Source organism: Mustela nivalis (assembly GCF_964662115.1).
Source record: "Mustela nivalis genome assembly, chromosome: 7".
Lineage (NCBI taxonomy): Eukaryota > Metazoa > Chordata > Mammalia > Carnivora > Mustelidae > Mustela > Mustela nivalis.
In genome coordinates, this window is record NC_139026.1 from 146886227 (window position 1) to 146901766 (window position 15540).

Genomic DNA, 15540 nt, shown 5'->3' on the forward strand with positions numbered 1-15540 from the left:
AAGAGGGCACAGACTTTTTCTCACGGGTAACTCTGACCCGTCTTGCCACGCCCCCACCCTGTCATCTGAGACTCTGAAAATCAGCCCTTGGCGGCGGAGTAGCGACCCCAAGGTTCCCACAGGGGCTATTCTGTGTGCATGGGAGAGCGTTCCGTGGTCAGCCGGCACGGGGCGGGAGGCTGGCCCCCGAGGGGAGGCCACCGTCCCTCTGCCTCCTGGTGACAGGCTGGGGGGGCAGGCCCTGGGTGGCTCTGCCTGTCCCGGGGGTGCGTGCTGTGCGAGCTGTGGTCCTGGACCAACTCCCGAGGCTGCAGGGGTGTCGGGCGTCTTGCTTGTGGGAGTCTCCGGGCCTCCGGGGCAGTTTACGTCAGGGGCACGTGTGTGTGTCCTCTGGACCCGCGCAGACACGCAGATGCCACAGACTACAGTGATGGCCGAAGAGCAGGTGCTTCGAGAGTGTCTCACCGCGTACGGTGTGGCACGGTTTTCTGTCCACCCCCCGCGGACCTAGGGGTGGTGGCCTGGGCTTCTGCTGGGCCCTGTCCCCCCACCGACCTTCTGTGAAGGCTCTCGGGAAGCGGGCAGAGTGGGTCACGCAAAAGAGCCGCACGCAGGATGGTCCATTCTGCCGCCAGTGCTGCTGGGAGCAGCTGTGTGTGGTGCGTCCTCGGACTGCTGAGGGGCACTGGCTCTGGGTGAGGACAAGGGACCTTCTCGGGCAGGGAGCTGGACAGACATGTGCAGCGACCCAGACCCAACCCGGCCCAGACCCGAGGCCTGGCCCGGCCGGCAGAAGCAAGGGACCGGTGCCGTCGGCAGGTGTGGATGGGCTCGGGGAGAAGGTGGAAGCTGCAGGTGTTCCTGGAAAGGTGAGAAGAGCGTCCGCGTCAGAAAGACGGTGTGGCGCGGCTGAGTCAGGGCAGCGAGCCAGCCGGGAGCGGGTCGGGCTCGCAGACGCCAGGCCAGGTGTGCAGGTGCCCTCGTGGGCGGGGCGGGGGGCGTGGGAGACACATAGTTGGCAGAATAATGTGCTTTTGGTTCCTTTTCACTGTTTCTTGTAAAATGTGCGCAGCCTAGGCGAGTGGTGAAGGAGCAGCGTGCCGACGGGGCCGGTGCAGCGGGAGGTCACACAGGCCTCCCTGAGCAACACGGCTGAGCGCGTGGCGCCAGTTCTGTCATCGACTCCTGGGCATGTGCTCAGCTCCCAGGAAAGGCCGCCAGCCGCTGTCCCGCTGCCCCGTGACCCTGCGGGCAGAGCTGATGACTGGGGCTGCTGCTTCTCTCCAGTGACTTCTGGTCGGCACCATCTTCTCCGGACCTTCATGTCTGAGACGCCGGCCGTGGGCTGTGACCGATGGGACCCAGATGCCCTTGTCTCTGACCCCCGCCTTAAAGCACCTGCGGTGGCTGTTGCTCAGATTTTCTTGGGAGAATGACATCTGGCTTGTAGGTGCTGTCCACAGAGGTCGGGGGTCCCAGGGACCAGCCTGTGGGGACCCCCCAGTGGCCCTGCACGCCTGGACATGCCAGATCTGAGCTACATTTCTGGAACAGCTCAGACCTGGGCTGGAGTGGATGCTCTGTCCTGAGTGGACGCACGCGTGGTCTTTCTGGGGGTGCTTCTGGGAAGTCTGTGGCAGGCACATGGTCTGAGGGATGGCCAGGGGGTCTCGAGAGGTAACCGGTTAGTCCTGGAGCGCTGGCCGTGGCCACACAGCCACGTTCCTCTGCCGTCGTGCGTGGCCAGGTTGGCATCGAGGGATCTGGAGCCAGAAGCTCATTTTCTGGGTGTGAAATGGGAACTTGGAGCAGCTCGTGAACGAAGCTGGACCCATAGGCTCACGGCTCTGCTGCGGGGGGCGATGGGGGGGACCCCTCAGGAGCCCCTGCGTGTGGCCTGCACTTGTGCCCATGCGAGTGCCTCATTCTTCCCCAGGAAAAGCGAACGCGCCACGGGCCGTTCCAGGCCATGGCTGCTCCCGCGGGTGTCCCTGTGTCGCCTGCACGGAGCCGCGCTCGGGGCAGGAGAGCCTCCTGCTGGCCTGGGCCGGCGCTCCGCGTTGTGTGAGGGTGGGCGGGTCGGGCTTCGGCTCGGGGTCCTGTGGGCAGGCGGGGTCCCCGACGTGGGCGTCAGCCCCGAGCGCAGCGGGTGGCCAGCGGTCGCCGTGTCCGCCTGTCCGGCCTGTCCCAAGGGCTCGTTCTGGGAAAGCACTGGGGAGGCAGAGGCGCACCCTTCGCCTGTCGGTCTCTTCTCTCTTCCCTTTGGCACCGAGCTGTGGGGAGACAAGTGAGGCCTTTGAAGGGCTTTGAAACTGGCAACACGTGGGGTGTGACGTGGCCTTTACTGGATTAGAACTCGGGAACACCAGCGTTCTTCCTTCCAGCTAACGTGTTTCCTGATTCGGTCTTCCGTTCCTGGCGAATAACTAAAAACAAAAGTGCAGGTTCACCCGGCACCTGAGGGAGGACTTTGTCCTGGAGCCTGAGTGCCTGGAGTTTGGGGTCAGACCGCCAGGGTTGGGACCCGGGGTCCCGCACCGGCTGCATGGGCGACCGTCCCCCAAGCCGCGGAGGGATCTCCCCAGAGAGGTGCTGTCGGGATCCTGCTTGGATCAAAGGACACTGTGCCTGTTCTGTGTCCAGGACCCATCGGAGAAGGAAGGCGGTGAGTCCGAGTCCCGCCGGTGGCTGGACGGGCCTTGTGCTCAGGCGTGTTTCCTCCAGTCCCTGGTGTCTGATGTATTGTCGCACAGTGAGGGTCTAGTTAAAGATCACTGGTTTGGGGAGAGTTTTCCTAACTCTAGCTGCTGTAACAAGTCCCGGAATTTTAGCAGCCTAACTCCAGCTCCTGGGGAATTCTTGGCTGGCGGGTGGCCTTAGGCCTGCCTGTGGGACCAGGTGCTGGTGGCCCTTCGTGGTGGTCTCTGCATTCAGGCTGAAGCCACACGTCAGCCATCACAGCGTCACTGCCTGTCTGATGAAGCTGACGCGCCTCACAGCCACACCTGGCACACGCCTGGCACACGCCTGATTGTGGAGGAAGCTGGGACCGGCGTCCGGGAAGGGGGAGACCGGGTTGGCCCAGCACCAGGTCGTGGGAGGGCCTGGAGGCTGTGAAGACCACGACGGCTCTGCGCGGTTCTCTGGGTGCTCCGTGGGGCTGGGTGAGGAGACAGGACATGTCTCCTTCCCGAGGACTCCGTGTCTGCATCCCGGAGGTAGCCCAGCCGCGTCCTGTGCCTGTTGGCCCTGTGATGCCAACAGCCCTTTCTCAGGAAGGGGAGGACCGAGGTCTTGGTACCGTGTGTCCCTGGGACGGATCGGGAGGCTGCTCCTGTCCACGGCTGCTGTGTTTCCGCTGTCTCGCCTTCTGCTTCTCTCATTTGGGGACACTCTCAACAGTGGACGTGTGGCCCTGTTGACAGGCACGTTCCCTCCCCACCTTGTGTTCTTTTCCTGGTTCTCGGCCCTCACAGTTTTGTAATGACCCGTTCGTCTTCACGTCACTTTCCCTTTGAAAACACACGTAATTGTGATTAGAATTGGACACCGGGTAGGACAGGTCCTGCTGTGGAGACACGTGGACCACGGCGGTCATGTCACAACACACTGTGCGGACTTGAGTGTGATGGTGGTCTTGAGCTCATTTGAATTTATTTTCCGTTATACCATTATATGGCTTCAGAAGCATGTCTGTAAAGATTTTATTTATTTTGGAGAGAGTGTGTGAGCAGGGGTGGGGCAGAGGGAGAGGAGGGAGCATCTTCAAGGGGACTCTCCACTGAGCACAGAGAACGGGGCTCGATCCTACAGCCCTGAGATCATGACCTGAGCCGAAACCGAGAGCCTGACGCTCGACCAACAGGGCCACCGAGGCACCCCAGAAGTGTCTTTAAATGTGTTGTGTGGTTCAGCTACGGGCTAGGTGAGCCAAGCCTGCTGGGGCTGGTCTCCCATTCTCGCTGCTGGGGTGCAGGGCACGTGTGGGGTACCGGGGGGGGGCGTGTGTGGGGCGTGTGTGGAGCAAGTGTGGGCCGTGTGTGTGCAGCGTGTGGGGACCGTGTGTGTGCGGTGTGCAGGGGCTGTGCGTGTGGGGCGTGCAGGGGGCGCGTGGGCAGAGGTCAGGTGTCCCAAGCGCCTGTCTCCTGTGTCCCGAGGTGCCGCGTTCCCCGGTGCTCTGTGGTTTACGCAGTAATTGTTATGGGGTTGGGTTAATGAGCTACTCCAAAGTGTGAATTAAATTCTCAGTTTTCTCCCCTTTCCTCCTGGCATGACTGGCTCCTGCCGCAGCCAGAGTGTCGGCCGGCCTGGTTTCCCCATGACACTGTTTGTAGTTGGTTTCATTAGAGGGTTTTAAGCAGGGTGGTTACCGCACGTCGCTAGCTCTGTGTACCCAGAAGTGCCAAGGAGCCGACAAACAGGCACGATCCGGGGAGAATCCTTTTCTGAAGGCTTCAGTTGAGCTGCACACGCAGACATGCACATACGTGCACAGAGACAGGTGTGTGCGGACACACGTGCACATGGAGACCCACGCGTGTGTGCAGAGATGCGTGCAGGCGCACAGACCACGCTGGTGTGTGCCCCGCAGGGACACGCACACGGACTCGGAGACACCAGCACATGCCTGCGCAGGGACCTGCACAGACACATGTGCGCCCTTCGTGCACACACAGACCCAGAACTGTGTGCGTGCACACGTGCTGCTGTTGCTTCCCGGGATTCTAGTGTTTAGTTTGCGTAGGACTCTGTGCGACCCCTGTCCCGAGGTGGGGCCGGAGGCCAGGGCTGTGCTTCCTTCAGGCCTCGCTGAGCCCGTCTGCTTTTCGTGAATCTCACACACTCAGGTGTCCGTTTCGACGACAGTCCTGCGTTCGGGGGATACAGAGTGTGGGGTCTCGGCGGGTGTTCGTCAGCGACGCTGCTCCGGCGAGTCGGGGCCGCTTGTCCTGCGTGTTTATCTGGAAGCATCTCCCAAGGCGCGGCGCGGACTGGGATGCACTGTGGCCGCGCCGGCGCCGTCCGTGCTGGCCCCGCTGTGCCCGCCACTCACCGGGTTTAGTGGCCATGCCACCCCGCCCATGCATGTCCGTTCCCGGTCTCCTCGGGTCGGCAGGTGACACCGTCGCCGTCCGTGGGGCCACAGCTCCCTCACTCAGCAGCCCGTCTCCCCCTGTAAAGCGGTATTCTGTTGGGGCTAACGGACATGTGCGGTCTTATTAGTCTGGGGTGTGTGGGTGTTTTTATACGTCATGGGATGATCCCCATGATTGAGTGTGTGTTTTGGGTGCTTACCAGTCAGGACACAGCGACGAAGGGAAGCCTGATGGGTTTTTCCGGCTGGGGATGTGCTGCCGAGAGGGAGGTCAGCAGACGGAGAAGCTGGCGGGCTTCACCCAACCCTGGCCACTGACGAGGGCCAGGCGGCCCTGTCTCCTGTGCATCGGGCCCCCGGCTCATGTTTCCACGGCTCTTTGATCTTCCAAAGGGACTGAAGCAGTGTTGCTCTCCCCCTCTGAGTTATGTGTTGCCTTTAGGAGTTTGCACTTGTAACCGCTCCTCGGAGTTTGCACTTGTAACCGCTCCTCGGAGCTCCTGGTAGCCACGACACCACGGCTCCCTGTGTAGCCGGACCCCTTCCTCCCCCGTGGCAGCCCCGGGTCCCGAGCGCCGTCTGGGCTGCGGGAGCAGACGCGGAGATGCATGTTCCTGGAGTGTCTGGTCTCCTGCGGTGGGACTAGGACCCCGCTCTCCGGCAGGGTCCGCTGAGTCACGCGCTCAGGCGTCTGAATGCTGATGGCGTTGAGCTCTGACGGGGCTCCGAGGGTCAAGACCCAGAAGCACGAGGAGCTGCCGTTCTCTTTCCCAGCCTCCCTTCCCTGCTGGGTGCTGCGCGCTTGCCAGGCCAGGAGGCGGATGATGTAACCCTAAGGTGTGATGTCTCAGGAATTTTGGCTTGTTTCCTCTTTTTATTATGAAGCTGAAAAGAACCAAGTTACTTGTCAGTCTTTAGGCTTTCTTAATTAGAAAAAAAAGATACACTGAATTATTTAGTTGCTAAATAACGTAATGCGAAATGCCAGCATAAAGTCTCATTATTCACAATTTCGATCACAGAGTTTCCAGGGTGTTTTCCCCTGAGCTGGCCTCCTGTAGCTTGAGGACCCTGGTTCTCTTTGTCTCTTACCGACGTGGCCCTCACGTGGATGCCGGTGATGAGATCCTCACCGTTCGGTGTCAGACCCCACAGTGTGTATAACAGGACGCAGGGGGTGTGCAGGGGCTCGCCTGCGGCGTGAGGGCGGGAAGCAGCTCTGACCGGGGCTGTGGGAGCAAACACCCCTCCGCATGGCAGCTGTCCTCCTGCGGCCGCTGGAGTGTGGTCAGCGTCTTCTGCAGAACTTTCCAACAGATGTCCGTCCCGCCGTGACTGGTGAGCGTTCGTAGGCAGCCTGGGGCCTGCGGAAGAATCCCCTGTTGCTCGCTTTTCCTCCGGCCGGCCGGGCACTGGGGGGTCAGCTGGGGTGTGCAGTCCACGTGCTCGCGGACACCAAGGGGAGGTCTTCCCGTGCAACGGTCTCCTCGTTCCCAAAGATAAAGCAGTTCTGTCTCCGGGAAGCACACTCGGGAACCTGGAGTGTCGCTCTCAGGTGAAACACTCGCCGCGGGATTGTGCCTTTTGACTTGGCTTTGACGTCGGAGCGACAGGCAGGTTTAGGCCAAGTCCCTGGTACGGGTCCAGAGAGAGCCGTTACGGGCTGCAGACTTTTCCGGTGGGCGGAGAGTCTGCGTGAAAGCCTTACGGGAGAACAGGTGGGAAGAGTCTTCTGGAAAGGAATTAAACCGTGTTAGCCGCGCAGCCTCGTTTTCTGGGAAGGATCCATCCAAGTGTGGCTCCCTTTCCCCTTGAACAGGAGGTTAAGAGCTGGAGAAATCCTTGTGATTGTTGTCAAAATTCTGTTTTCTCGGGCGTCTGGGGGCTCCGTCGGTGAAGCGTCTGCCTTCGGCTCAGGCCGTGATCTCGGGGTCCCGGGATCCAGCCCCGCATTGGGCTCCCCGCTCGGCCGGGCGCCTGCCGCCCCCCTGTTCCTTCCCCCACTTGGCTCTTAACGTCCTTCTCTCTTGATCTCTCTCTCAAATGAATCAACAGAACTTTTTGAAGCGACTGTTTTCTCTTTCCTTGACACAAGCCGTGCGGAGTCTTCCCGTTCTCATTCTGTATCTCGACACCAGCGAGCGGGAGGTCGGCGCAGCCGTTCTCACCCTGTCCAGTACAAGCCGTGTCTCTAGCGCTGTTTCCCGTTTCTTGGCAGATGGAGCCGGGTAGGATCGTCACTGGAATCACTCACCGAGTCACTGTTTTGTTTTCACCTTTTTTGTTTGCTCAAAGATTTATTTATTTATTTTGGAGAGAGAGCGCACCATGGGGAGGGGCAGAGGGACAGGATGTCAGGCTCCCAGCTGAGCACGGAGCCCAGTGCGGGGCTCGATCCCACGACCCTGAGATCGTGACCTGAGCTGAAACCAAGAGCCGGACACTTAGTGACTGAGCCCCCAGGAGCCCTGTTTTCCTCCTTTAAAACAGTTCGGAAGTGGAAGTAGAGCTGTGATTTACTCTTCCGCGGAGCAAACATCGGGTGGTGGGGCTGAGTCTCCTGCCGCACGACCCTCCACCTCTGGCCGGCGCGGCGTAGGGTCAGCAGATGTTCCGCAGGAGGAGTGGGTGGGCGTACAGCTCAGCGGCCTTCACCTGCCGTCACCAAGTTGTAGGTCAAGACCGGGTGCAGGGGAGAGCCGCGGCGGAGCTGTCCCCGACTCCCGTTCGGGTCTGTGTCTCCGGGAGGTCCGAGGGACGCTGGGCTGTGCTGTCCTCCAGCTGAATGTGGGGGGCGGTGCGGCTCCTTTCTTCAAGGAGGGGGAACGGGCCTGCACCCCATGCCTGAGCGTCTGCGGGGGGAGCTTAGCCAGCTCCCGAGGCCCAGGCACCACACCTCTGCCTCCAGGTGATGTCGGTCGTGTCACAGCCAGGAGCCATGTCTTGGACACAACAGTTCGTATGTGTCTTCCCTCATTCCCTGCCCTTGGTGCCACGAGACGCGGCCACGGGCCAGAGAGTGGTAGCCACGAGACCACGTGTCTGTAGAGCGGTGGCCGGGACATGACTCAGCCAGAGAGCAGAAGAGCAGAGTTCACATACCTTGAGACCTCTCTGGATGCCTCCCTGTCCTGACCTGTTCCTGAAGAACCGGATTCGTGGCACTTACGTTTCGAGATCCACATCCCAGCGTGTGGTTTGCTTGGGGAAGGCCATTCCCTGCACCCTGTGACCCGTCGGGGAGCCACGCCTGGCTCCTCCCAAGGGCACGCACGGGGAGCTCCTGTCCTGTCTTCGTGGAGGACCGTGGGCAGCTGGTACCCTGACGTGTTGGGTTCGTCTGGGTCTTCAGAGCTGACAGCTGTTGTAGGACCCTCATAACCCTTCGTAAGTCTGTAAAGGGCAAGTGTTGGGAGAAGACAGTGTTGCTGCACCAAACACATTTTACCTGTGGTCCCCGTGGTCCGTGAGTGTTCCCACAAAGTGACGGTGGCGAGGACAACCACTGTCCAGCCAAGCTTGGGCTCTGCCGCCGTGGGTCCCGTCTGAGAACCGGAAACAGCTTCGTCTCAGACTCGCATGGTCATTCCCAGGACGTGGCACCAGGCGTGTATGGTTGCTTTCCCCCACGGGAGGCATCTCTGGGCCGCAGGAAATACCCAGACGGGGACCCTTGTTTCGTTTTAACAGTTTGCAGACATGGTCAGAACAGATGGAAGGCTCTGGGCTGTCGGGCGGGCCTGGCTGTCGGTGGAGAAGGCCCACGTGTCCTCTGTGGACGGCCGTCAGCACCCGAGCATCTAACAGGTTCTGCTGCGATTCTTGGCAAGCCCAGTGTGGGGCAGGTCAGGGTCCGGATCCCGGCTCCTCTGTGGCTTGGGCGCTCGTCTGCGGGGCTGCGCGGACACCTCTCGTGTTCGGAGAAAACCGGGTCTCCTCTCATCCTTCCTACAACTGGAGCTCCGCACAAACCGAGGCAAACAGCCCCGGGAACGTAGGATGATACTTAAAGTAAGACCTCGAGGGATCGGCTCTGGGCCTCGCTGGCTCGGGTGGGGAGTGACATGGTGGTCTAGTTGTGGTATTTTTCTTTGTGGTCATGGCATTGACCGAATGCCGAAAGGAGCCTCTGGTCATTCCCACGAGAGTCCTAACTGTGCCAGTCGGTGGTCGTCCCGAGGATTCCGTCGCACTGAGCATTAAACAGGCCTTAATGATTTTCCGTTCATACGAAAGGATCTACAGTTGTCCCAACTGTCGTAGCGGGAGTCCCCTATGGAATTTGAATTTCTGAATTCTACGTTGCAAGTGTGGCCTCCCCCTCTGAAGAACTGAAGACTGTCGCCATAGCCGCGCATCTGGCTGGCATCGGGGAGAGCGTTGTGTCAGTGCAGTGACGGAGTGGTGGCGGGCGCAGGCCCGGCTCTGCCAGGACGTGCGGGCCCTGCTGGTGGGCATGGTCTCAGCCGTCCTGGGGCTCCTGGGCTGCGGTGCTGCCACGATCGGCGCGTCTGTGGAGGGAGGACGCGCGGGGTGGGAGGTCACGGCGGTCGCGGGCGGTCGCGGGCGGTGAGGGGCTGTCCCGCCGACGGGGGGCGGCTGGCCCTGGGTGGCGGTGTCAGGGAGAGGACAGAAGCAGCCAGACACCCGTGAGGGTTCAGTTCTGGGTTTGCTCAGAGTTTCTGGGGCTTCTGAAGATCGTCTGTCTTTGGCTGCCTGTCCCCGGAGGGTCCTTTCCAGTTGCCACCTGTGGGCCATGCAGGGTGGGCGCGTTTCTAGGGCGGGATCCCTGCCCGGGCGCCTCGCTGCCTCCGCGTCGTCCCGGCATGGGCGTATCACAGAGCCTGGGAAGTGTTTGTGGCTGTCAGACCTGGTGTCCTGCTGGGGCTCCTGAGAGCCCCCGTGCCCTGTGGCTCCGTGGTCTCCACTATGGGGGTGGGTGGGAGGCGTCCCGGCCAGTATTTTATCGATGAGAAAGGGGAAGCCCAGGGAGGGAAGCTGACCATGCAGGGTCCCTAGCAGTGTTCGGGGACAGGAAGGTCTCAGTTTTCCTCCTGCTTCCGCTCCTGAGCAGGTGGGTGCATGCACGGACGTCACAGCGCCTTCCTGGAAGAAGAGCTCGGCACCGAGCTGGCACCACCCGCAGCCGCCGGGCCGGAGGGAGAGCGCCATCCTCCGTGCTCCGTACGCCTTAGAAAGCCATCGGCTCAGGGGGGCGTGAAGTCGGCTCCTCACGGCTGTGAAATTCCAAACATGGGAATGATCGCTTTGCTCCGTGAAGCGCGCGTGCCGGCTTCAGATGGAGAAACGCTCCGATGCCAGGAACGGAGAGCGTCCCGCCGGCGGGTCTGTTTCCCCTGACGGGCTCCAGCGTGGAGGTGGCCTGTGGCACGTGATCTGCTCTGGGGCACGTCCTGTCCCATGGGCACATCACGACCCGCTGTCCCGTCGCCTGGAGAGGCCGCGGCCGTCACGCTCTCACGTCTCAGCCAGGCGTCCCCGGGGGGCTGGTTCCGATCCCCTCCCGGGGGGGGCCCGGGTCTCCCGAGTGAGGCCAGGTCGGACAGATGGGGCCCTGCGGTGTGCACATCAGTCCGGCGTCTGCTTGACTTTCCCTTTTCTGGGACTCGGGGTTGGCCTGGAGCTCGGGGCCATGGCGTGCGGAGGAGGGTGCTTCCTTCGGAGCGGACAAGAATGACCCCTTTTCAGTGTTACTCGGCTGTGGCCGGTGGTTTTGCTTTCCTTGGGTTTTCATTTTAAATTGAGAACCGGTCTGCAAATCTTTTCTCTTTGTAAGAGAACATGTGACTGTGGTTTCTCCTGCTGAATTTTAAGCCGGAAGAAGCTTCTTAGAGGATCGTGATTTACATATTTTTGATAAAGTGAAAAACATTCAAAAGATTGCTTTTACGTTCTGCTCACGGAGGAGAGATGATTTCTGCACTTTTCGGTCTGTGTCTTTCTCCCGAAATGAAAGCGTGTTGGGTGGCAGGTGTCCTGAGCTCGGAAATGTAGAAATGTGCTGTTTGAGGGGCTTTGTGGTGAGAACTTGAGTACAGAGTCCTGTGGTTGGGGTCCCTGGACGTTAGCAGGGTTTTTCGAGCCTGCCGTGGGCTGCGGACAGTCCACGGGGAACCACAGACGATAAATAAACTCCTGCTGAGAGGTGTGGCGGGATGGACGGCCCCTCTCTGCCGGCGGTGGGCGCTGCAGCTCCAGGCTGACGGGCGAGGGGCGCCCATCCATCCTTCAGCCTGAACGGGTGGCAGGGAACGGAGAAGCTGTGCTGTCCCGGAGACGTCCCAGCCCTGACTGTGGGTCGGCCTGGGGCGGAGCCCGGGGAGCGGTTCAGGACGGCGGAGCTGTGTGCGGAGCTCAGGTCCACCCTGCGTGTCCCTTCATCCTTCCCTCTGTCCGCCGTCTGCCCGTCCGTCCTTCTTCCGTCTGCTACCCTTGCTCTCTCAAGCACCTGCACAAAAACCCTCACCGGAGGCCCAGAACGAAGGGCAGCACGGAAGAGCCCCGCCCTCGGGGGTCTGCTTGTGTGCAGAGGGCGGTGTCACCGCTAACCCGTGGGGCTGCCGTCCACCGACGCTCGGACTTGCGTGTGGACACGGACTTGCGTGTGGAGGGGACAAGCAGGAGGGCGTCTCAGCCCCGAGTGACCCTGGCCCCTTGCCACGGCACTGGGTGTTCGTGGGGGCACACGCTCCGGCTGTGGTCTCCACACGTTCATGCCGGGCTCTTGGGGAGCCCCTGCAGGAACCCTGGGTCTGCCCCGCGGGCACCGTCCGGCCGGCACCCGGTGTTGCTCTGCGGCACCTGTGTGCCATGCCGGCTCACGAGCCAGCGGGGTTGGGGCTCGGCTCTGCGGGACGGTGGCCCCTGATGGCACCGCGCCCTGGGTTTGAGGAGCGGCTGCTTGAACGTGTGACAGAGGCCAGCCCGAAGCAGCCGTCCAGGCGGCGTGACGAGAGCGCCCCAAGGCCCAGCGGCCCTGAGGGGAGTGTGTCTCGGGCAGGCAGGGGCGGGGCGGACGGTCCAGGGTGCGGCTTCCAGGGTGGCCGTTGGGGACTTGGTCTACGTGTTTTCTGCGTTGCTCTGGGGCCCCGGCCGGGAAACACGAGCACGCTCCTGCCTGCTCTCGCCTGTGAGACCCGCTGTCCCGGGGACGATGGGGCGGCCCGGAGGCTCGTGTGCCCGGGCGGGCCGCGTGGTGTGCGAGGGAGTGTGGCGCACTGCCGGCGGCGGGTTCACGGGCAGGAACAGTCCGCAGACTGGAAGTGGAGTCGGCGACCCCTGATCTGGAGGAAGTCGCTTAGTAAAAATGGTCTTTCCACGCTTGTGGGTTTGTAGGGCCGTTGGCAGGCAGGGCTCCGAGCACGGAAAGTCTGGAAATCCCTGCGAGCTGCCGGCGTCCGAGCCTGGTTTCCCGGTGGTGGGGGGCGCGGGACTCAGTGCTCGGAAGCTCGGACGTCTCCTGTCACCCACGTTTCTGCGTGGGGTCAGGGGGTATGCGGGGTCGGGGCCTATGCGGTGTTGGGGACCTGTGTGGGGTCGGGAACAGTGCGCAGTCGGGGGCCTTGGGCATCGGAAACCTGTGTGGTGTCAGGGACCTGTGTGGGGTTGGGGATCATGTGGGGTTGGGAGCTGTGCAGTGTTGAGGACCCATGTAGGGTTGGGGATGGTGCAGGGTCAGGGACCTGTGTGGGGTCGGGGACGGTGCGGGGTTGGGGACCTGTGTGGGGTTGGGGATCTTGTGGGGTTGGGGCCTGTGTGGGGTCGGGAACCAGTGCAGGGTTGGGGGCCGTGTGGGGTCGGGGACCTGTGCAGTGTTAGGGGCCGTGTGGGGTCAGGTACCTGTGTGGATGTGCCCTTGCAAGGCCAACTCTGACCTCTTCCAATTCCACGCACAGTCCTGGTTTCACCAGGAAAAGTCCTGCTTTCCTGAGGTCTAAGGTCTCGATAATTGGAACTTCCTCAAGTAAGCCAGTAAACTGAGTTTTCTTTGAGGTTGTCCCGTGCTAAAAATTAAGGATCTCTTCCCCCCATACTTATGTGTTCCTTTGAGACGTTTTTCTTTTTTTTAAAGATTTTGTTTGTTAGAGAGAGAGGGAACACAAGCAGGGGGAGTAGGAGATGGACAAGGCTTTCCGCTGAGCAGGGAGCCCGACGTGGGGCTCGATCCCAGGACCCTGAGATCATGACCTGAGCCGAAGGCAGAGGCTTAACCCTCTGAGCCACCCAGGCGTCCCATCTGAGACCTTCCTAAACGTGAGCTGAAGTTTGGGTGCAGAGCAACCGTGAAAGGTGCCGGCTTACCCAGGCTGGGACTCGGGCCTAGAGCTGCTGGGAGGCTGGGGAAGAGCCGGGGAGGGGCTGGCAGGGCGGGCAAACCGCAGGTGTCTGCCTCGTGCTCAGGGGCAGTCGGGACCGCTGTGGCCCTCGGTTGCATGTTCCTCTTCCCATCCCCAGTGTCACAGCCTTTCCCTCGCAGGGAGCCGACGGGCTCTGGACTGGGGAAGTGCTGCCCTGCGCCGTGGAGGATGAGGGAGACGGAAATGAACCGGCTTCCTCGCCAGCGCCGTGCTCAGAGAGCGGTGGGGGCAGCACGCGTGCTCGGGGCGGGGAACCCGCAGGGAGCCTGCCGGCAGCTGCTCCTCCGGGCTGCTGGGGCTGGGAGAAGCCTCGGGTGTGCACGGCCTTGTTCGTGAGGAGCAGAGTTCCTGCCTGTCTGGGAGCAGGCCTGGGAGCTCACCATCCCCTGCACGCAGGTGGGCTGACCTGAAGCAGCCTGGGGGGCCTGTGTGCTTCTGACCCTGACCCACGCCCCGCACGGTCCTACCCCAGCCCCACGTCCTGAGGCGCTTCTGCTGATTGGTCTTGGCTGTTTCCTCTGCGGTGCTTGGTCTTTAACGTGTCAGGAGGCGGGTGGTGCTGGGTGTGACCCGGACCGACCTTCTCAGACCTTCTCAGCCGGCGTCCTAATGCGCTCGCTCACTCCCTTTCCCCCGTGAGCTGCAGGCCTGCTCCAGACGTGGACGTGCACGTGGGTTCGGGTTGTTGAGGTTTCAGGCATCCTTTTAAAACAGGGAGCTTGGGGGGCACCTGGGGGGTGAAGCGTCTGCCTTCGGCTCAGGTCATGACCTCAGGGTCCTGGGATTGAGTCCCGCGTCGGGCTCCCTGCTCAGTGGGGAGCCTGCTTCCTCCTCTGCCTGCTGCTCCCCCTACTTGTGTGTGCACTTTCTCTCTCTCTCAAAAAAGTAAATAAGATCTTTAAAAATAAGTAAATAAAACGGAGGATTGGATAGAGCGTTTCCAAAAGCAGCGGAGAGCCTCGGCGCCGACGGTGGGTGTGGGCACAGCCGTGGTGCACGTACAGCTGAGCGCTGTGCCGGGAGCGTCCTTGCCGACGGTGACCCGCGGACCTACCATGGCCTCGGAAATGCTGGCCGGTTGATAGCGGGAACCACTTTGCACAGACCTCCGTCGTTTAAAACAAGGCGTGTGTTTCATGGGGTGCACGCGAAGGCACAGTGGGGCCGTGAGATTGTCGGGTCAGTCCGCGGACACTCTGTGTGCTGTATGGTTCGCTCAGATTTAGGGAGCGTGTGACATTAGATTTAGGGAGCTTGTGACATGAGAAAAAGCTCGCTCACCGATCCGCTCTACTGTTACTAGCAAGTGGGTGTTCAGCTCTTTCGGGAATGATGGTTTGATCAGAATATTGGGGAAAAAACATTCCAGAACACTCAAGGGCACAGCCAGGATCTGGTGTGTCTTTGCACGCACAGTCAGGAAGGCTGTCGGGGGTCCCGCGGCTGCTGTGTCCGCTCCCCAGCGCTGGGGAGGACGTCAGCCTGCTATCTCGCTCTTCTGCGCCAGAACCTCTGGCTTTCACCTTTCAGTTTCTGCTGGAAGATAAGCACCTTCCTCACCTACCGTGGGTTTCCGTAGGTCACGCGGTCTCTGCCCTGTTGTGTTTCCCGTTGCATGTGCTCTGAGTCACTTTCATGCACCCCAAGCAGTTTGGTGTCCTGGGGCCTGACCGGCTGGGTTGGTCAGTGAGGGAGGACGCTGACCGGCAGCGGTCTGGGTGACTGTCCCCTGCGTCGATGCCTGTGGTGTCCCTTGTTGGCTGAGCTAAGGAGAGCCACGCAGACCGGAATGCTTCCTGCTCGGCTGCTGTGAGTGAGGGCGCAGCCTCGAATTCTGGGTCCTCTGAGAGCGGAGAGCTCGCAGGGAGGGCCCGGGGCGACCAGAAGCCAACAACGGTTCTTACGTAACTTACGTGACTACTTGAGGGCCGGGGAGGGCCCAGGGCAACGGCAGGTGCTTTCTTCTTTAAATTATAATTAAAAGGCAAACAGATGACCCAAAAGACTTAACTTGCGGCGTCTTAGAGTCCGGTGAGCGACCCACTCGTCCCTGAGCCCATTCTGAGT

At 61.3% G+C, this 15540-nt stretch overlaps 1 protein-coding gene across 3 annotated transcripts in view; it reads left to right on the forward strand.

The window, feature by feature from the left end:
* The window catches only part of DIP2C (disco interacting protein 2 homolog C), a 347914-nt gene that overhangs the window by 144363 nt on the left and 188011 nt on the right, over window positions 1-15540 (forward strand). The gene's annotated exons all lie outside the window — the stretch shown is intronic.